Consider the following 22,824-nt stretch of genomic DNA (forward strand, 5'->3'; position numbering starts at 1 on the left):
TCTGTGGACAAGGATAGAAGGTGGAAACAGGTTAACATTAGTATGATTAGACTTACAACAAGGTTTGCTCAAGAAGAGATGAAAAAGTGTAGAATGACTCTTTCTTTTCAGTTTTCTTCTACTCATACTTTCAGTACATCTGAGGGTATCCAATCACATCTGTGAGCATCACAAGCAACACAAACATCCTCTTCTGGAAACACTCTTATAGGCACACTCAGGATTTTACTAACACCAAGCAGCTAATCCAAGCCATGTTGACTCATGATTTGATTCATGATATCATTTTATCTTCTAAAAGCCAGAATGCTTGCTAAACTATTTGTCCTGAACTTTCTGGTAATTCTGGTCCAGGTTTAAAGTTTTATCTTGGTGGATTTCTTTCATTCTCAAACTTGGTCCCTTCCAGCATAGCTTGTTAACATTGGTAATAATACTTAGCGATGATATTAGCATATATTTGGACTGGATATCAACTAAATTTCTATAAACCTGTTAGAAAATATTAAAACTACAAAAGATTATTCAAGAAAAGTCCAATGCTTGTATTTGAGCCCTGATTTCCTAAAACTATTTCATGCTGACATCAATATCACAGAGTGAAGAAACACTACAGGGAATTTAAATTACATTTTGGTAATAAGTACATCAGCTGATGAATTTCAACATCTACTTCAGAGTGTACGGCTCAACAAGTTAGAACTGGCACTGTAATTTTTGAACTAAGAATCAGCTCTGCATCATGAGAATACTTGTCTTAACTGAGAGGATTCCCAGTGTACATATTCTGTGGCTTTTTATTCAGTGTTTATGGAAATATTTTAATCTCTGCACTTTAAAGAGCCTGGGATACTATGGGATTCAAGGCTCTATGTTTTGGACTGCTTTGTGTTAGCTTTTTATCTTATATCTATACACCCGTGCCCAACAACATTGAAGAAACCTGGAAAGTAATGGCCTTGGATGCGATTGCTAAAACTTGTAACCTTGTGGTAAGAATAAAATAATATTTTCAGTGATTAAGATAGAAAGCTTTAGACTATTTTGACAATACTATTAACATTATAATTTGGGGGGAAGTGTTACTTTTTAAGGAATATTGTTAATTTGATTTTTGCTTTCATTCTAAGGAAAAAAACTGCTCATATAATTATATTATAGTATAAATATATTAATTATTATTAACAGTACTTGTTTAATATTAAATCAGGACATTTGTTATTATCTTCACAGCTTCTGTTGTCTGTCTCCAATTCTAAATTGTTGAAAATGTGGGGTTATCTTAAAATGCACAGTGTGGATATACTTGCTATAATTTTTCTTGTATAGTTATAAACTTACACATTTGATGATATATTATATATACATTTTTGCATATACATAGATCCCCTCTTATTCTCCACTGTCCTCTAACTCTATCAGTTTATATGAGAGAAAAAAAGATATCCAGAGGAGTGCACAAAGAGAGTAAAAGCTGAAATCTGGGCCCCAAGCTGCATGGTTCAACTGTACTCTTGTATGCATGTGGCAGAAATGTCCTTTGACAGCTCTAACAGATAGAGGATGAAAAATCTAAGGCTGTAAAATCAGTAGCTGATCAGAAGTGATGGCATTTCAGGGCTTAAAATAAAGAGGCACAGTTCTATGATGCAGTGATCTAAAACTGATCATCTCTGAGTCTCTATAAGTTCTCCCACAGTTCTCTTTTTCAGATGTTCTGATTCCTCAGTTGAAGAATGAATACAGGAGCCATCCCATGTCAGTTGTCTTTTGATTATTTCACAAGTATTTAAACCCCAGGGTCAGAAATATCCATCCTTTCATCAAAAATACAACATTATCTATTAAAACATTCCACTGTAATAAGATGCTGTTACTTTCTTAGGTTCACATCGTCCCAATCATTATGCATATATCATTAACATATACACAATGTATTCGAAATTATGAGTTATTGTCCTGTATTTTTTAAATGATAGAAGAAACAAAGTTGTATTTAAAGTTCATCCTGGAAAATTTTAAAAACTTAGATAATTTTAGCACTGGATCACAATTTAGATTGCAAAGACAATAAAAATTTTGATTTTTCTCATGTGAAAGCAAAAACTAAAGTTCTTTATAATATAGCCTTGAGAAAATGAGTGTATTATTATACAATTCATGTGGTATTTTGAAAGAGTTTTGTTAAATATCCACACATAATCTTGTGAGACTTCCTTCCAAAATAAAATTAGAATATAAAAATCTGGCGTATTATCACACTGTTTGTTTTATTGTCATCTCCTTTTTACACTGATGTTACTACAATAAAAATATATAATGTTTAAAATTTTGTCTTGTTTTTATAGGCCACATTCTGTGATAACATAGGTCTCATGAAATATGAAGATGTACTAGTAATTTTAGCATCAGTTCACTTTACAAAAGCAGTTTCAGATGAAAACATTACAGTTATTGACACAGACTTCAGCCACATTCCTGTTCGTCTGTACTTGCCAAAGAGGAAGCCTGAAAGACAGAGACCAGCTGTGATTTTTATTCATGGTGGTGCCTTTGTCTTGGGAAGCTACAGTAAGTATGCTTTTATATGCATGCTATTGATATATTCATATTGAAATAATTTGTTGACAGGAATTTGTCAGTACAATGTTTGCTTGAGTAATATATGCATTTTTTAATTAGGTATTTTCCTCATTCACATTTTCAATGCTATCCCAAAGGTCCCCCGTACCCACCCCCCTATTCCCCTACCCACCCACCCCTCCTTTTTGGCCCTGGCGTTCCCCTGTACTGGGGCATATAAAGTTTGCAAGTCCAATGGGCCTCTCTTTGCAGTGATGGCTGACTAGGCCATCTTTTGATACATATGCAGCTAAAGACAAGAGCTCCCGGGTACTGGTTAGTTCATATTGTTGTTCCACCTATAGGGTTGCAGTTCCCTATAGCTCCTTGGGTAATTTCTCTAGCTCCTCCATTAGGAGCCGTGTGACCCATCCAATAGCTGACTGTGATCATCCACTTCTGTGTTTGCTAGGCCCCGGCATAGTCTCACAAGAGAGAGCTATAACTGGGTCCTTTCAGCGAAATCTTGCTAGTGTATGCAATGGTGTCAGCATTTGGAAGCTGATTATGGGATGGATCCCATCTCTCCATAATATATGCATCTTAACAGAGTCACATTGGAAAGTACTGGTCATGGTTCACATTCTGTCTTAGATAAAAATTGGTAGTAAAACAATCAAGTAGAAACAAGATGGTTTTGTTGGACATTCAAATCTTAACATATTGATATCTTAAACTTGAAAGTACAACTAATATACTTGTAACTTAGAGTAAAATAACTTAATCACATATGTTAAATAACATTTATTATGATGTGAAACTGCTTGTGTGTGCTCTCTCCAGTTTCTTTTTGGAGGCACTCAGAGCTATGAGTTTCCCTCTTAGAAATGCTTTCATTGTGTCCCATAAGTTTGGGTATGTTGGGGCTTCATTTTCATTAAACTCTAAAAAGTCTTTAATTTCTTTCTTTATTCCTTCCTTGACCAAGGTATCATTGAGAAGAGTGTTGTTCAATTTCCACGTGAATGTTGGCTTTCCATTATTTATGTTGTTATTAAAGATCAGCCTTATTCCATGGTGGTATGATAGGATCATTGGGACAATTTCAATATTTTTGTATCTGTTGAGGCCTGTTTTGTGACCAATTATATGGTCAATTTTGGAGAAGGTACCATGAAGTGCTGAGAAGAAGGTATATCCTTTTGTTTTAGGATAAAATGTTCTGTAGATATGTTAAGTCCATTTGTTTCATCACTTCTGTTAGTTTCACTGTGTCCCTGTTTAGTTTCTGTTTCCATGATCTGTCCATTGATGAAAGTGGTGTGTTGAAGTCTCCCACTATTATTGTGTGAGGTGCAATATGTGCTTTGAGCTTTATTAAAGTTTCTTTAATGAATGTGGCTGCCTTTGCATTTGGAGCATAGATATTCAGAATTGAGAGTTCCTCTTGGAGGATTTTACCTTTGATGAGTATGAAGTGTCCCTCCTTGTCTTTTTTGATAACTTGGGTTGGAAGTTGATTTTATTAGATATTAGAATGGCTACTCCAGCTTGTTTCTTCAGACCATTTGCTTGGAAAATTGTTTTCCAGCCTTTCACTCTGAGGTAGTGTCTGTCTTTTTCCCTGAGATGGGTTTCCTGTAAACAGCAGAATGTTGGGTCCTGTTTGTGTAGCCATTCTGTTAGTCTATGTCTTTTTATTGGGGAATTGAGTCCATTGATATTAAGAGATATTAAGTAAAAGTAATTGTTGCTTCCTATTATTTTTGTTTTTAGAGTTGGCATTCTGTTTTTGTGGCTGTCTTCTTTTTGGTTTGTTGAGGGATTACTTTCTTGCTTTTTCTAGGGTGTGGTTTCCGTCCTTGTATTAGTTTTTTTCTGTTATTACCCTTTAAGGGATGGATTCGTGGAAAGATAATGTGTGAATTTGGTTTTGATGTGAAGCAGGAATTAATTGTTAAATATGAAATAATATAGTTGCTGCCATACTATAGCTAAAAGTTTTTTCAAGTTGTAGAGTGTGATAACAATATTGAGGATTAGAAGACAAAGCATCACTTTGTACTAAAATTATAAAAATGTTATAAAGCTGAAGAGTCAGCTCTTGCCTGGAAGTGAGTGTAGTAGCTGAAACAGAGAGCCAGACAGAAACATAAACACATACCATTTTAGACTTTTGATGACTTAAGTATTCTCTACACAGAATATTTTGGTGTATTGCTCTTGACAGATGTATCAAACAGGTGATAGCACTCCTTTCCTTCATGAACCCATAGCTTAACTATAATATCCAGTATTTTGTCCTCATAATCTGTGAACGTTTTATGATAAGCAGAAAGGCTACTGTGGAAAGCTGGGTAGCCAACTGAATGAGCATGTTTCAGATAGGTATTATCTTCACGTTTTAGTGGTGAAGAAACAAATAGATTAAGAAATACTTTCTTTCCAAAGATTGGCTGTGAACATCTGCATCTGTATTGGTCAGGCTCTGAGAGAGCCTCTCAGGGAACAGCCATAGCAAGCTCCTGTCAGCAAGTGCTTCTTTGCATCAGCAATTGTGTCTGGGTCTGATGCCTGCAGATGGGATGGCTCCCTATGTGGTGCAATGTCTGGATGGTCTTTACTTCAGACTATGCTCCAGCCAAGGGAGGAATTAGGGGAATAACTAAAGGAGCTGAAGGGGTTCTCAATCTCATAGGAAGAACAACAAAATCAACTAACCAGACTCCCCAGATTTTCCAGAGTCTAAACCACCAACCAAATAGCACTCATGGCTCCAGCTGCTTATGTAGCACAGGATTGCCTCATCTCACATCAGTGGTAAGGGAGTCCCTGGAGGCTCCATGCCCCAGTTAGGGGAAAGCTAGGGCTATGAGGCTGGAGTGAGTTGTGGATTGGGGTGCTCTGTCATAGAAGCAGGAGGGAGGAGGGATGGGAAACAGACAGGAAACTTGGGAAGGGCAATAACATTTGAAATGTAAATCATATGTATATATACATATTTAAAGTCCCACAGTTAGAGAAGAAAGCAAAGGACCTCTGAGCAGAATCCAGAGGATTAAGGCTTCTACAGAGAGGCCATGCATGCTCTCAATGGTGATTGAAACTGCCACATCTTAGAAGCAGTTAGGCCCTCTGTTTTGCTACAGTGACATTTCAAAATTTCCAGACTGTTTCAAACTTTACCTGCTCCTTATGGGATATAAGTGCATGTTTGGTGTCTCCTAGTCCACCTCTTTCCTTAACAGGCTGCACTTTCTGAAAGTTACTGGCATATTAGTTACTCCAGTTTTCATTCCTCTCTATTATATCCTGGGTAAGACATGCTTATTTTTTGGGCAAGATGAATCTGTACTCCCTAGGAATTATATTTTCTTTCAAATCATCACCTGATTTCTTTGACCTGTAATTGTATCCCCTTTTTGATTCCTAAATATTCTATTTTTTTCTGCCATCACCTCGGTCAGCTCGCTGTTGTTAAAATTATTTCCTAATCATTTTCTCTGAGATTTGTTTCCATGTTTTTTCTTTCTTGCCACTTGATTCTTTCTTAAAGCAGTATAATCTAAAGAAACCACTGCTCTTTTCTACTCTGTTAGCTTGTATGAAAGAAATTCCTGTGTCCTTCCTCTTCCCCCCTTTACTTTCTCCCTTCATTTGCAACTGCAATATTAAAACAAGAGAAAAGCTAAAACCATGATGAAATAAGTTAATTGTTTGTACTTTACCAATATTAGTATTCTTCACATTCCAGTATTTTATTCTTCAGTCTTTGGTTGCAAGTTTTTCTCTACTCTCTATTTGCTTCCAATCTAGCCCCCATGCCCATCCTACTGACTTGTGCTATTTCACATCTCTAACCTTGTTGCTGGATGTAAGTTCAATTAATTCAGCTACAGACTGATTTGCATACCTTGTCATTAGTGTATCACGTGAATTCCTTAACAGATACAATCATATCACTTTCTCAAGGAGTAACTGAAAAAATAAATAAAACTCCCAAGAACATAAGAATGGCAAACTTCCCTCCACAGTGACTATCATGTTCTCTCTCTTTCTCTCTCTCTCTCTCTCTCTCTCTCTCTCTCTCTCTCTCTCTCTCTCTCTGTCTCTCTCTTTTATTACAGTCTTTCAGCCTTCTACATTTTATAAGATGTTCTGGGCATAAATTCTGAGCATCGTCTTGTTCTACCCCACACTGTGTAGACTATCATTTAGATTTATCCCTATTATTTCTTGATAGGTGGCTCATCACCATTTTGTCATTTATATTACCTTCTTTTTCAGCCTATCATGATGTGAAAATATGGCCACACTGATTATTAATAAACATCTCAGAAATAGCACCAATTTGTTGATGAATCTATGTCAAATTTTGAAGTGTAAACTTCTTATTCACTTTTTGTTATCTTGTCCTCTTACTGTCCGTGCTACCTCTAACATATTGACCTATCTATATATGTTTCTCCAAATGTTCAGAATTCTCAGTAAATTATTATGCATTTTACTAAAGTCATGTATCATGTCCTCTTGTTCATTTTCTGTCAATTTTTATTTTTATGTTTAATGTGATGGATGTCAATTTATGCTTTGCAGGTAAATGAGTATATGTTGCTAATTAAGAGAATAATTGACATTCAACAATAAATTCTGTTAAAATTTCAGGAAAGTATTTTCTTTTTCTACCTCCTTTAAGTGTATAAACTATTTAGCTACAGTTAATTTTGTAAGAAATAATAAGTGCAAGAGCACATTCTTATTCTAGTAAAAATTAAAATTGTCAATTATATACAGAATGGCAGCCTAAAGTTTAATTGTAAATTTATTAAATTGCCTGAACTTATATAAATATGTAAGCCTCTGGCCAAAAAAAACAAAAACAAAAAACAAAAAACAAAAAAAAAAAAACAAAAACAAAAAACAATTCATTAGTTCTAACTGTACTAAATAATACACCCTGTCTTACATTTAAGTTTATATTGTTTCATTGAGAACTTCCTTCAATAAATAAAAATTATAGTGAATCTCTAAATTTGTCAAAATTATAATGGAGCCTACAATGTTTTCTTCAACACAATTGCATATTTTCTAATAGGTCTCCCAAGAGTTTTATGGAGTATATTGGTAATGAGTTGCAGACAATCTTCTTCATGAGCTCAGAGAGAATGTTGCCTGTGACAATAAGTGATTACTGAGTTCCAATCAATGGATCAATCAGTCATCAGTCAATTAGTCAGTCAACTCACCAAACACATTTCACACTTCTAGCATATTCATGACTGTTTCTGTGTTTCCATTGTTTGCTATTTACAGTGAACCACTTTTTATTTATTCCTTTCATTTCAGAGATATCAGCCTATGATGATCTGAACAGATGGACAGCAAACAAGCTTGATGCTGTTGTTGTGGGAATAGAGTAAGAGAAAGACAATACTTCTTTTTTTAAAATAATTTTATTAGGTATTTTCCTCATTTATATTTCCAATGCTATCCCAAAAGTCCCCCATACCCTCCCCCCCCACTCCCCTACCCACCCACTCCCACTTTTTGGCCCTGGCATTCCCCTGTACTGGGGCATATAAAGTTTGCAAGTCCAAATGGGCCTCTCTTTCTAGTGATGGACAACTAGGCCATCTTTTGATACATATGCAGCTAGAGTCAAGAGCTCAGAGGTACTGGTTAGTTCATAATGTTGTTCCACCTATAGGGGTGCAGATCCCTTTAGCTCCTTGGGTACTTTTTCTAGCTCCTCCATTGGGGGCCCTGTGATCCATCCAATAGCTGACTGTGAGCATCCACTTCTGTGTTTGCTAGGCCCCAGCATAGTCTCACAAGAGAGAGCTCTATCTGGGTCCTTTCAGCAAAATCTTGCTAGTGTGTGCAATGGTGTCAGCTTTTGGAAGCTGATTATGGGATGGATCCCCGGATACTTCTAACCACAGTCCAGGCACTTACAACAAACCTTGGTCTATTCAGAGCTGTCACCCAACCAACAAATACACATATCCTACGGGGGGGGGGGGGTTTTGTTGATATTATTCTTTCTTATAATTTTTATGTCAATGTGTCCTCAAAGTTATCAGTATTTCTTTTGATTTCTGCCATTTTATATACTAGAGTGAGGCCAGAATAATAAGCATATTTTTATTAGAGTTATGACATCTCTTGGAATCTTAACTCCAGTATTCTTAAGCATCTCATTTTATCTGCAAGTAAAATTAAAAGTTTTACTTTATGTACAAAAATGTATACTCATTATATCCTTGAGATATTAGATTTTATTTGACCTGTTCCTAAACACTATGTGGATTTAGAGTTGTTCTTATTTCTAACTAACCCTTTTAGGTAAAAATATTTGAATAACTTGAACATTTCAAGATATTATAAAGATAATAAGAATTAATATTCACAACAAACTTTTGCCAACACTTACAATAATATACTAAAACATGAGCAAATACATATTATTTTAGAGCTTAATATCTTCTGTGTATCTCACCAGTTCCATAATGCAAAACTAGACTTAGAACCAATATCTGAAACCCTTAACTAAAATCTACTCCTTACTTTAAGACAGACATTACCAGTAAGTTCAGGTTAATTGGTAAGACAAAGGATTCAAAATAGAGCCAATATAGCAGGTTATCTGTTGGTGAGTCTGAGATATTTCCTTGCATAACTTTAACAAGGGTTTTGTTGTGTTTTTGCTTGATCTACATGTAAAGCTACAGGCTTGCTCCTCAGTATCCATTCCCAGCTGCCCTTGAAGACTGTGTTCATGTGATCAAGTTCTTTCTCCAGGAAAATATTCTTGCAAAATACAGAGTGGATCCCACACGCATCTGCATTATGGGAGACAGTTCTGGGGGTGCCTTGGCAGCAACAGTGACTCAACTGGTATGTTGTATGTGTTATATATCTTTTAATCCTAAAGCAAAGGAAGCAGTGTTTACATTATTCTTATACTGTTATCTCTGAAGCTTAAATTAAACAAGTATGATTATCCATTTTGCATGATATCACTTTAGATGTGGCTTAATTGCCTAATGCTAAGGACAGCTTTTAAAATCCTACACTTTTAGAGGGTTGGAGAAAGGTTTAAGGCATTGAACAAATGGCTGTGTGTTTGCCAGCTAAATACTATACCAAGGACTGTGCAACTTTCTCTTTTAAAGTTATTGTTTCAAAACAGGCTTTTGATAAGATTTCATGAACTGCTCTGTAGTTTGTGAAGGCCTTGACTTTGTGAGCCTCCCAAACCAGAAAATCAAGAACCAAGTATTAGAAAACTGTAATGATAACCCTGGCTTACCTTACAATGTTAGACAAAAGTTCACCAATTTTTTTGAACTGCTCTATTCATTTCAATATTTAATTTTTGTTTTTATTGTCATTTTTCATACTTACTGAATTTAATTAGAAAATCTATAAAGAATTTCTTAATTTTTTTGTATAATTATAGGTAAAGAATGTGTTAGAGAATTTCTCCTCTGAAACTAAACAATCAACAAGAAGCAAATGCAGGGAATAACTTATACTGGCCCCTGGAATATTAAGTGCACCAGAGCAGCAAATGCATGGCAGTGGTAGTTGATTATAGCTGTAGCTCTAGGAGTGTGAGTCTGCTTGCTCCTAGCTCCCAAGACAAGAAGTCTGGGGACATGATTTCTGGTACCTACCTTCATTTCTATGTATTCCTCTTTTCTTCTTATGAAGCCTCAAATAATATAGTGGTACCCCCACATTAAATATGAATATTTACACCTTTATTCTATATGAAATAACACCATAGACACTCCCAGATATGAGCTTCAATCTCCATCTCCTGCATGATTCTAAATCTAGGTCAGTTGATATTGATGAGTAACCATGACAATGTGGTGAACACGTGGATTGTCATAGATAACATCAGCCAATATACCTTGCTTAGAAGAATTTCTACTGTAATAAAGTTAAATCACCACATATTTGAATTCTTGGTCATTATAGCTAAATCGTCACTATCAAATAGGGAATATGTTGAAAGGCAATCTAAATCCAATAGATAATTCAAAATCCCACAAATGCTTTTGTAGAAGAAAATGAATATTCTGTACCCTTTTTGTTATACAGACTGGCTTCTTTTTATAAAGTAGATGTAGTCTCCAATTTTGTATTTGTTGAAATTTACTGAATATTTTGTTTTGTTTTTTTTTACTTAATCTTACTATCCAACCAGTAATAGTTCTCCTTCTTCAAGACTAATTAATTTATTTTATGAAAACTATCCCTTTATCAAACTATTATACAAATCCCAATGAAATGCCATCTTCTGTAACCTAAAATCACTCAAAAATATTCTTAAATCATTTTAGTGTGTTGTTTGGTGGGTCCAACAGTGTATAAAAAGGCTCTGAAGTAGGTTGTGGCCCTCCAATAGAAAAACGCAAGTAGCTGTACTTGAATACATAAGATATATGAAGATATATGTTTTGTGCTGTAAGTAAACATAACAAAACTATTTAATTTATTAAGTGCAATACATTTCTTGGGAATCCAATTCCTTTCACATTCAGTCTTACTATATAAACATAATTTTTTGACAAGTGGAAACCAATGATGTTATAGTACAGAGAAACATTATTTAACACTGTTCATAGACACTACATATATATAGTATATGTATGTATATATATATATATTCCATTTCATAGCCATATTGACAATGATCTTATTTTGCATACGGATGATATGTTTTTCATTAATCATAAATTGTGATATTTTGCTGCATAAATATAAAATGCATGCAATGTTGTATCTTGGGTATCTATTTTTCTGAGAATATTTTCCTTTCCCATTTTCCCACTCATAATTATTATTTTTTAACATTCATACTGAGCTCTTTCTCTGCTGGGATATCAAGACACTGTTTATATTCTCAATGAAAAAAAATATATATCTCATTTTCAAGTTCTCTGTCATCTTTTATAAGAAAATGTTTAACTCATGAAAGCTATTGTGACTTTTACTTAGCAACATGACTGAAACACATATGCCTTCTACTCTTCTCAGTAGCATGATCCACTATTCTATTAGACTCCATTTCACAGTGACAGATAACAGAGAAATTACTAACATTGCAGTAACCGAAACTGTAACTAAGCTGGAGGTCGCACTGGAAGCTGAACTTGAAACAAGATCTTGGCCATTGCTTATACAATATTCTGTAATGTACAATAAGAATAGAATGGGTGGTTGAAAACTAATATAATGACAGAGGTTAAAAATTGAACACTGTGTTCTTTCTATACATATTGCATATTAGCCCTCTATCAGATGTAGGATTAGTAAAGGTCTTTTCCCAATCTTTTACAGAACCATTGCAATTTCATGAGGTCCATTTGTCAATTCTTGATCTTAGAGCAAAAGGCATTTGTGTTTTGTTCAGGAAAATTTCCCCTGTACCCATGTGTTCCAGGCTCTTCCCCACTTTCTCTTATATTAGGTTCAGTGTATCTGGTTTTATGTGGATGCCCTTGATTCACTTGGACTTGAGCTTTGTACAAGGAGATAAGAATGGAGCAATTTTCATTCTTCTATATGTTGACTGCCAGGACCATTTGTTGAAAATACTGTCTTTTCTCCACTGAATGGTTTTAGCTTCTTTGTCAAAGATCAAGAGACCATAGGTGTGTGGGTTCATTTCTGGGTCTTCAATTCTATTCCATTGATCTATCTGCCTGTCTCTGTACCAATACCATGCAATTTTTGTCACTATTGCTCTGTAATACAGCTTGAAGTCAGGGATGGTGGTCTCCTCCTAGAAGTTCTTTTATTGCTGAGTGTGGCAACTAAAAAGGGGCCTGGGGAAAGAGGATAGCCCACATCTGTCCAGAGTTCCACCTATGTTCTGGACAGGCAGATGTGGGAGGGCTGCCAGACACTTTCCACTCAGCCCCGGGTGGGCATCCAAGCCTCTGACCCACTCGATGAGGGGTGAACAAGGGACAGCCCCTGAAACTAAAATGGGCTCTGGGGTTTCACTCTGTAGCCCCGGGGTTAAGGGAGAGAGGGCTGAGGGAAGAAGTTCCCACACAGGCGAGAGTCTGCACAGCTGAGAGACAGTCTATGACTTTAGAGCTTTATTGTAGAAATGCAGGGGGGAAAGAGAGAAGGTAGAAAGAGTGAGAAGGGGGGGCTAGAGAATAAGAAGAAGAGAGAGGAGAGGAGAAGAAAAAGAGAGAGGAGTGAGAGGGTGAGAGTGAGGAGTAAGAGAAAAAAAGGAGTGAAAGAGAAAGGAGGGGGCCAAACAGCCCCTTTTAAAGTGTGCTTTTTCTGTTGCTAGGTAACTGGGGAGGAGTTTAGCCTGAAGGTCAGAAGCTTGGGACATTGCCTACCTGACTTTTAACCATGCTTCTCTTGTGGGGGTTGAGGAAGGCAGTAACTTAGACAGGAGCCAGAGATCCAGAAGCATGAAGGAACACCTACCATGTCATGTAGGTGAATTATCACCATTCTAGGGTTCAGACGCCAGCTCGACTAGATACCAGCCTATCTGTGCATAGCCCAATGCTCCACAGTTGAGAATAGTTTTTACTATCCTGGATTTTTTTGTTAGTCCAAATGAATTTGCAAATTGCTCTTTCTAACTCTATGAAGAATTGAATTGGAATTTTGTCAGAAATTGCATTGAATCTGTAGATTGCTTTCAGCAAGCTGGGCATTTTTACTATATTAATTCTGACAATCCATGAGCATGGGAGATCTTTCCATCTTCTGAGATCTTAGATTTCTTTCTTCAGAGACTTGAAGTTCTTCTCATACAGATCTTTCACTTGGTTGGCTAGAGTTACCAAAGTATTTTTTATAATTTGTGACTATTGTGAAGGGTGTTGTTTCCCGAATTTCTTTCTCAGAAAAGAGAGGTTTATCCTTTGAGTAGAGGAAGACTACTGATTTGCTTGAGTTAATTTTATTTATTTAAACAATTTATTATTAGATATTTTCTTCACTTACTTTTCAAATGCTATCCAGAAAGTCCCCAACCCACCCACTCCCACTTCCTGGCACTGGCATTCCCCTGTACTGGGGCATATAATTTTTGCAAGACCAAGAGCCTCTTCTCCCAATGATGGCTGACTAGGCCATCTTCTACTACATATGCAGCTAGAGACACAATCTCAGGGGGTACTGGTTATTTCATATTGCTGTTCCTCCTATTGTTGCAGAACCCTTCAGCTCCTTGGATACTTTCTCTAGCTCCTCCATTGGGGGCCCTGAGTTCCATCCAATAGATGACTGTGAGCATCCTCTTCTGTATTTGTCAGACACTGGCATAGCCTCACAAGAGATAGCTATATCAGGGTCCTGTCAGGAAAATCTTGCTGGCATATGCAATAGTGTCTGGGTTTGGTGGTTGTTTATGGGATGGATCCCCGGGTGGGGCAGTCTCTGCATGGTCCTTCCTTCCATCTCAGCTCTGAACTTTGTCTCTGTAACTCCTTCCATGGGTATTTTGTTCCCCATTCTATGAAGGAATGAAGTATCCACACTTTGGTCTTTCTTCATCTTGAGTTTCATATGTTTTGCAAATTGTATCTTGGGTATTCTAAGTTTCTGGGCTAATATCCACTTATCAGTGAGTGCATATCATGTGAGTTCATTTGTGATTGGGTTACCTCACTTAGGATGATATCCTCCAGATCCATACATCTGCATAAGAATTTCATAAATTCATTGGTTTTAATAGCTGAGTAGTAATCCATTGTGTAAATGTAGCACATATTCTGTATCTGTTCCTCTGTTGAGGGACATCTGGGTTTTTTCCACCTTCTGGCTATTATAAATAAGGCAAGCTTTTAGTTCAAGACAAGCCTGAACTGCAGAACAAAGTCCAGGACAGACCAAACTACATAAAGAAACACTCTCTCTCTAATCATATATATATTAACAATTAATAAGTTAATTTAATAGTAATAAATTATTATTTATTATTATAAAATATTATATCAGAAAATAATATACACAATTAACTATATATAATGATATAATTATGTTATAAATATATTACATAAAATATATAAATATATAATATAAATATATAATGCCTTGGGTGACAGGCAGAGAACAGAGAGGAGGGGGTGATGACCGGCTCCTTAGCACAAGGCCATTTGGCTTGTTAGGGTGGGAGGCTGTGAAGGGCTTGCCTTTTCACGGTGTGGTCTCCAACCTTTCTCCCCCCTTTGAATTAAACTTAATAAGGTCACACTTAACTGAGGTGATCAAATGATCTTCTCATCTTTGGATGAGCGGGCATTAACCATGGCTGTGGGAGCATTGACCCAATTCCTCCTATGGATGCTGTCACAACCCACAATCATGGCTGTTGGTATCTTTTGGGGAGGGGAGGCAGAGCCTTAGAAAGATACTTTTGGTTATAACTGGAACTCGATACCAACCTCCATCCAAACCAGGTGTGTCTCTCGGGGAACTTAGAAATGGTCAAGTTGGACCATCCCCTGCAGTGTTTAGCCTTATACCCATGCTGGTGCCCATACTGGATTCATATTATCATGAACCAGCATGCACATTTCTGAGTACTGTGCAGCTCCCAAAGGAGAATTGTCAACCTCAGATTCAGTAAGGCCTCTACAAGAATTATGTCACTTGCAACACCACGATTTGTGGCTCGTAGGCTATAGTAAGAGCTAGAGGTCACCCTCCTCATTCCTAATATTTCCACAGCCTGAGGAACCAAGGGGACCTTGCAATAGCAGCAAGGGTGGAAAACTGGAGGCCAGCTAAGAGACTAAGCCCGTCTTATCAGAATAAAAACAACATTCTTCTAATATCTGAAATTTCTGCTTTTCTGGCCCTAATAGCAAACTTTAGTCCCAACTTAAACCAAAAACCACAATATGTGCTGGAATGCCTTTAGAATAAAAATTAGTAGCTGCCACCTGCAAGCTCTTGAGGGCAGGGATGCACCACAGCAGTCAGGCTGAAGGGTATTGATTGACCTGCTTGAAAAACAAAGTCCATACAGTGAAAAGTAACAATACAAAGCTTCTTTTGGGGAAGTCCAGGTACTTTATTCAACTGCAAATTATCAAGGCTCAAGTTCAGTCTCTGGCCTCCTAGTGGGCTGCCTGGCTCTGAGAATTGCAGGAAAACTGCAGCTTCTCTGGGAGCCTGTGCTCCCAAATGACTTCTTGGTTAAAGAGGATTTTTAGCCACCATCAGAGTAATACTTATTAGAAGATTCAGAATCTGTGTTCAGTTGATGAATTAATCTCTTGGGCAGCCATAGCGCTCCATCTTCTTCTTGTGAAAAAACACAGACCGAACCCCTTCCCCAGATTAGAACCGGATCTGGATCCTTCCAATCATTAGTTAGTGGGTCCCTCCACTTTACCATGGCATGAGACTTCGAAGTAACTGGATGCCAGTGGCGATCTGCTGCAGACTGACCTTTAATATCAGTATGCAAAATATTTAGAACAAATAAAGCAAAGGCAAGATGTGCCTTTGGTGACTTTGGGGGATATAACTGCCCCTGTTTTGTCTTAAAAAGCCAATTTTTTTTAAGGTGCGATGAGCACGTTCAGCTATTCCTTGTCCTATGGGGTTATAAGGAATTCCAGTTTTGTGTTTAATGCCAAATTCTTTACAAAATGAAGTAAAATTTTTACTAGAATAGGATGGCCCGTTATCTGTCTTAATAAGTTTAAGCAATCCCATGGCATTAAAGGCTTGTAGGCAATGGTCAATTACATTTTTAGAACCTCTTCTGTATGCAGAGAAGAAAAAAAGAAATCCTGAATATGTATTGATACAAACAGGTATATATTTTAATTTTCCAAATTCCACATAATGAGTTATATCCATTTGCTAAATATGATTAGGCATAAGACCTCTAGGATTGACTCCTAAATGTGGCACTGGAGATAATGTAATACATTTAGGACATTGTTTTACAATCATTCTTGCTGCTCCTTAATGATCTTATGTCAGAGCCTTAAGGTATGGCTAGAGAGATGAAAGTTTTCATGATCATGTTTGGCCAAAGCAACAGGATCCGAAATTAAGCCTTCTCCTATTAGTCGACACAATCATTGCCTTCAGCTAAAGGTCCAGAAAGACCAGAAAGGGCTTGTATGTGGCCAATATAAAACGGATTTTTTCCAGGCAAGAATGATGTTTTGCAAATTTGAAAACAAGGATCCTGATGGCTTATTAAAGTTAAATGTACCACAGGTCTCCAATAAGGGTACTGATTTTGCAACATATAAAGTATCAATAAAGATATTAAAAGCCTCATGCACAGACTGCTGTTAATTCGGCTAACTGAGCCGAAAGGCCAGGAGTCTCTATGCTAACTTGTTGGTTATTAATAAGATATCCAGCTCACCCTTTAGAGGAGCCATCAGTAAAAATCAATAGAGCATTATATAAAGGCTGTAAGGAAGTCATTTTAGGAAATATCACCTCATGTACATTTAAAATTTTTATCAACCTATCTTGGGGGTAGTGGCTGTCTATAGTTCCGTTAAACCCTATTTGTGCAAGCAACCAATCCATACTATGCTGCTTCAGCCAAGTGTCTTGACTTACACTGTAAGGCTGAACAATAATATCTGGCTCTTTGCCAAAATGAGTTAGTGCCTGCTTCCTTCCAGTGATAATCATCTGGGCCACTGCTTCATGATATGGCAAGATATTACGTTTAGGAGAAATCCTCGAATGTATCCACATTATAGGGAAATTTGCCATAGCAATCCTGTAGGCACATGAGTCGTATTAAAAATTAACAGATGCAACGGCAAGGAGTAATCTATATAAATGACAAATTGCTCTTTAATAGCTTTTTCCACTAGCTGTAAGGCCAGCAATCCTTCTGAGGTTAGGGATCTAGGGGAGGTAGGATCAGAACTCCCTTTAAGAATATCAAATAAAGGTTTCAACTCCCCTGTAGTAAGCTTTAAATAGGGGCGAAGCCAATTAATATCACCTAACAATTTTTGAAAATCATTCAAAGTCCTTAAGTTGTCTCTGCGAATAACTATCTTCTTGATCAGTGAGTCTAAAGCACAAATAATTATAAGGATCTTGAGTTTGTTTCAGAAGCTATTTGCAATCCTTTTTCAGCTAAAGCTTTTTGTAAATCTCTATAACACAAAAGCAAATCCTGGGGGTATTTTCCCTCCATCAAAACATCATCTGTGAAATGAATGATGTAAATCATTGGCCATTGTTGTCTCACAGGCTGAATGGCCTGTGCCACAAACCTTTGGCATAAGGTAGGGCTATTAGCCATGCCCTGTGGGAGAACTGTCCAATGATATCTCTTCATAGGTTCCTTAAAATTTATAGAAGGAACACTAAAAGCAAATCTTTCACAATCCTTTGGATGCAAAGGAATTGTAACGAAACAATCTTTCAGATCTATCACAATTTTATAGTATCCCTTAGGAATAGCTTCTGGCGAGGGAAGCACAGGTTGTAAAGGTCCCATAGGTACCATAGTCTCATTAACTTTTTTAAAATATTGTAACAGTCTCCATTTACCAGATTTTTTCTTGATAATGAAAATTGGTGTATTCCAAGGAGACTGAGATTCAACTAAATGTCCTGCTTCTAACTGCTCCTGCACTAGCGAAGAGGCGGCTTCTATTTTTTCTTTAGGTAAGGACCACTGATCCACCCACACCGGAATATCATTAAGCCATTGGATTTTATCCACGTGGGATGCAGGCAAGATAGTGGGCACTACTGAAAATACTTTAAACCTCTTGTATTAGAGTGAGGTTTAGGATCCTCAAAAGTCTTAATTCCTTGTCCCTTCTTTTATAGTCCATGACCAGGCAGAGGTTTCTGCCTGAACATCTGCTTAATCATTACCTCATTAGGACTGTACATTATAACACCCATCTGTGACAAGAGATCTCTTCCCCATAGAGTTACAGGCAAATTTGACATAACATACAGCTGAATTTTTCCTGATTTTCCATCCCTGTCTCTCCAGGTTAGCAATTTGGAACTATGATTTGGGTTACTAGCGTACCCAATTCCTTGAAGGTGAGTTAAGGAATCAGTCAAGGGGCAGTTTGAGCGCCAGTCCTGCCCTCTTATAATCATATAGGCTTCAGTATCTATTAATCCTTCAAAGCTTTTTCCATCAAATGTCAATTTGAGGTTAGGTCTCTGATTAGTAATAGATTGAACCCAATTCACACCAGAGGAGTCAAAGCCACCTTGTCCTCTCTCATTTTTAAAGAATCTATATGGTGACTGACATAAAGGGATTAAAGCAAGTTGAGCAATTCTCTGACTAGCAGGTACAGTTATAACACCATGAGGGGAAGCAGCTATGATTTTAATTTCCTTGCCTGAGTTTTGAAACTGGGTCTCTCCTATGAGAGCCTAGAAAACATTAAGCTAAGTAATGCCCAGTTAATTTAAAGGATTCCCATGTGTCAACCTTAATCACACAGTGCTGGGGTGCAGGTATAGTCTGCATGCCCAGTTTTCCTTGTTTGGCCCGCTGTACTCAGGTTAGCAAATACTTTACTGACTAAACTAACATCTCAGTCTCTGCTCTTATTATTGTCTCATTTTTTTATGTATTTCAATATAAAATAAAAAGGTTAAATTGAAATTTAACCATGTTGTTTATCAAGTATAATCATGTGTGCTAACATACTTGGGGACAGCACTTCTGATATAGATGAAGGAATTTTCACATGGATTTACCTCTTTTTTTTTTCTTTGTTATACTTGCCAATGCATTTTCTACTAGTCTGAGAGGCTGCCTTTATTTATAAAATTCCCATTCCAAAGTCATTGTGAAGAATAAGGACCATGGGAAAAACATTCTTACAGAGTTTTTTTTTTTTTTTTTTTTTTTTCCTTCTTCCTGAACTTGCATGACCTCACTTCTATTGTGCTGCAATTTGGATTTGGTCAGATGGTTAGCCTTGTGTTAAGCAAATGGGATTTCATGTAATTCTCTCATTTTGTGTAAGTCCTTTGCCTTTATGAGGCCATGTCCTTGAGAGCACTTTTCATAGCTTGGAATTTCCCAAGGATTGGCAGCAGACGCCGTCACTGTTGCTGAACTGCTGTAGAGGAAGGTGCTATTGCAGTACTCATGCGCACAGGTGACATTTAGGTTCACTGCTGCGAAGTATACAAGACGAAAAGAATATAGCTGCAGACTCATGACTCCTCTTATTCCTGATAAGAAACAGGTTTCATATCCTTCTCTGATCTTCTGATTATCATAAATTACTCTCTGTGTTGTCTATCACACCATGCTACTTACATAAATGTTAAATGCTTTCTAGAGCATGCCAAGTTCCTTTACACTTTACGTGTAACTATTGGCAATTATATCTCATTTCATTAGCAGATTTTGCTCATTATGTTACTCAAGTCAAAAATTATTTTAAGGAAACTAGACATGGTAATACATGATTATTATTACAGCAACTGGGAGACTGAAACAAGGGGATACTGTGTTCAAGAATAACCTTGAGATGTTCAATAAATTTACTAAACACACACACACACACACACACACACACACACTAGCTGAATTTCTAAAAACAAAAAATATGAAAAAAATCCAATATCATAAATAAAAATCTTGTCATCCTCACTAAAATGTTTCTGATCATCTTCCAGTTTGGTTAGCATATGTGAAGACAAGTGTGAGCGAAAGAGTGTATATTATTTCTATATGGATAAAAGTAGAATGGCACTCTCATGTCTATAATACTGAATGTCATCAAAAAATTCACTAGAGTTTCAGATGAACTTATTTACCTCTGGGTACTAAAATGAAGTTGCAAGTCCTTCTGTTTGAAAGCTATTGATTCATTAGATTTCATTCCATTTCTAGCTACAGAATGATCCAAGTTTTAAAGGCAGAATTAAAGCACAAGCCTTGATGTATCCTGGACTTCAGCTGCTTGATACTTTGCTACCTTCTCATCAAGAGTATCAACATGGTCCAATTCTGACCAGGGAGATGATAATTAAGTTGGCATGCCTATATGTGACTGAAGACAAAGTTCTACTCCAGGCTGCACTGAGAAATGAGCATATGCCAACAGAGTCAAGACACCTGTTCAAGTTTGTTAACTGGAGTGACTTCCTTCCTGAGAAGTACAAAAAGAACTACGTTTATACTGAACCAGTTCTTGGAAAATTGAATGCTTCCTATCCAGTACTTGTGGATAGCAGGTTGTGCCCTTTGCTAGTCAATGACACCCAGTTACAGAGTTTGCCTTTAACATACATTGTCACTTGTGAACATGATCTCTTAAGAGATGATAGTCTTATTTACGTTTCACGGCTTAGAAATGTTGGAGTGAAAGTTACTCATGAGCATATAGAGAAAGGAATACATGGAGCCCTATCATTCACCAAAGCTCCAGTATTTTTAAATTTAGGATTAAAAATAAGAGATAAGTATATTAATTGGTTAGAAGAAAATTTATAAGTCAATAAAGCATGTAGCTGGGTAATCAATAAAGAAATGTGACAGTTATATTTTGAAAAATTGTATGACAAATGGGCACAAAATTAACTGACTTGTGGATAAAGCTTCCTTTCAAATTGGGTAAAGGTTACTGTATATGTATATTGAGAAAGTGACTTCACTTACTTGATCTTAGAAATACTGTTAAAGTGAGAATACTTCATTATTCATATTAATTTCTATTTGTGGTGAAAAATGTACTTTGAGTAGTTAAGAATGTCAGAAGAATTGAAAAAAACTGTTTGTTTACATGCCAACCCTTTTTAGATGTTTCATGGCAGACAAATTTGGAATGTATTACATGAAGAAAACCATTCCCAGTAAAAATGGAATGGAATCATGAGGACTGGATGGGTTGGCACATTACTCTCCAGGAGCCCAGTTGCAGAGAGGCAGTCAGGTAGACAGATCTTTGTGAGTTTAAGACTAGGTTGATTTATGCAGCTAGTTCTAGGACAGCCAAAGCTGTTTAGTGACATATTATTTTTAAAAAAGGAATAAAAAGAGGAGTAAAGAAAAACAACCATGAATGAGGAGAAAATGTGATAGGTACAATTGTAATGGTATTTGTATGGCTTGAGTATTATAATGTGCTGTGTTTTCCAACCATGTGCTCTCTATCCATTAGCATAATCTGCTCTAGGTGAATTAAGTTATTTGTTTTCACTCACTCCTCATAAAATTTATATTCTGCTTTTTATAGGAACACTTTGTATTTTGCAGGAAGTTAACTTGATCATGAGTTGTTCCTAAAGATTGAACATTTATGCCTTAAACTCTTATAAGATCAAACTGATGGAAACCTATGTAGATTTTATTTATTGTGGAACAATGCCTCTTAATGCATGATGGTATCTAACCAACTATAAATTGTAAGTAGAAATATTTATAGTATTCTTTTGAATTTTTAATGAAACATTATGTATGCAGAGACTGTATATTCAGAGAGTTATGTGAGTTGATGATCTCCATACATGTTTGCTTCCCTGTAATGATAGAACACATATTCCTTTAAGTACCAATCAACTTGGATGCTTTAAAATCAATACTAATTCTCTTATGTCCTGGTGAATCTCCTGCTTGTGTATGATTGTTGGACATGTTTGGTGCTTTTTTCCTAATGCTGTATAAACTTTGTACAAGGGAATTAAGTGTGTCTTGTGAGTTTAGTTCATAATCTAATCCTCATCTCCAAATATATTTTCATTAATGTTTTTCTGCAGCTAGAGCTGTTTTTTTCATCTTGGGTATGATTACTTCATTGGTGTCTTAGATTTCTCCATGTGAGCCTTTTCCTTGCCATACAGATACTAAGCTGTGTTAAGAACATGAAGAAAAGGTTGACTAGAAGATTTCTTTGCTGTTGGTTGTGAAGCTATAACATGGTATGTAACATTACTCTGCTTGTTTCATTTGTGAATGAGGAAGAATATTGTCATGATATCAAACCACACTTGATGAAAATTGGTTGTCTTCAGGAAGTATTGATCACAAATTGAGGAATAATTAGAAGGATATAGGAAGATATGGTAAGGGGATGTGGGTTCCTCAGTTGACAGTTTTTGTTCCAGAACATATTTGAGGAAGATATTTGGAGAGGGCCAGAAGAGAGTATTTAAACATAACCAATAAAAGAAAGATGAGGACCCAGAGTCCTATAAACCATCAACACAGAACCTCATTGGCAGTCTTCCCACTTAGGGAGAGAAGAGGTGTGTTTGAACTAAATATCTTACTTC

At 36.6% G+C, this 22,824-nt stretch overlaps 1 pseudogene across 1 annotated transcript; it reads left to right on the top strand.

Annotated features, from left to right (window-relative positions):
- Positions 1-868: 868 nt before the first annotated feature.
- Positions 869-22,154, top strand: Gm9696 (predicted gene 9696; annotated as a pseudogene). Its single transcript, NR_037189.1, has 5 exons — positions 869-992; positions 2,349-2,571; positions 7,159-7,978; positions 9,288-9,459; positions 20,444-22,154. The product of NR_037189.1 is annotated as a predicted gene 9696 (transcript).
- The last annotated feature ends 670 nt before the right edge of the window (positions 22,155-22,824 follow it).

Source organism: Mus musculus, chromosome 3 (genome assembly GCF_000001635.26).
Source record: "Mus musculus strain C57BL/6J chromosome 3, GRCm38.p6 C57BL/6J".
Lineage (NCBI taxonomy): Eukaryota > Metazoa > Chordata > Mammalia > Rodentia > Muridae > Mus > Mus musculus.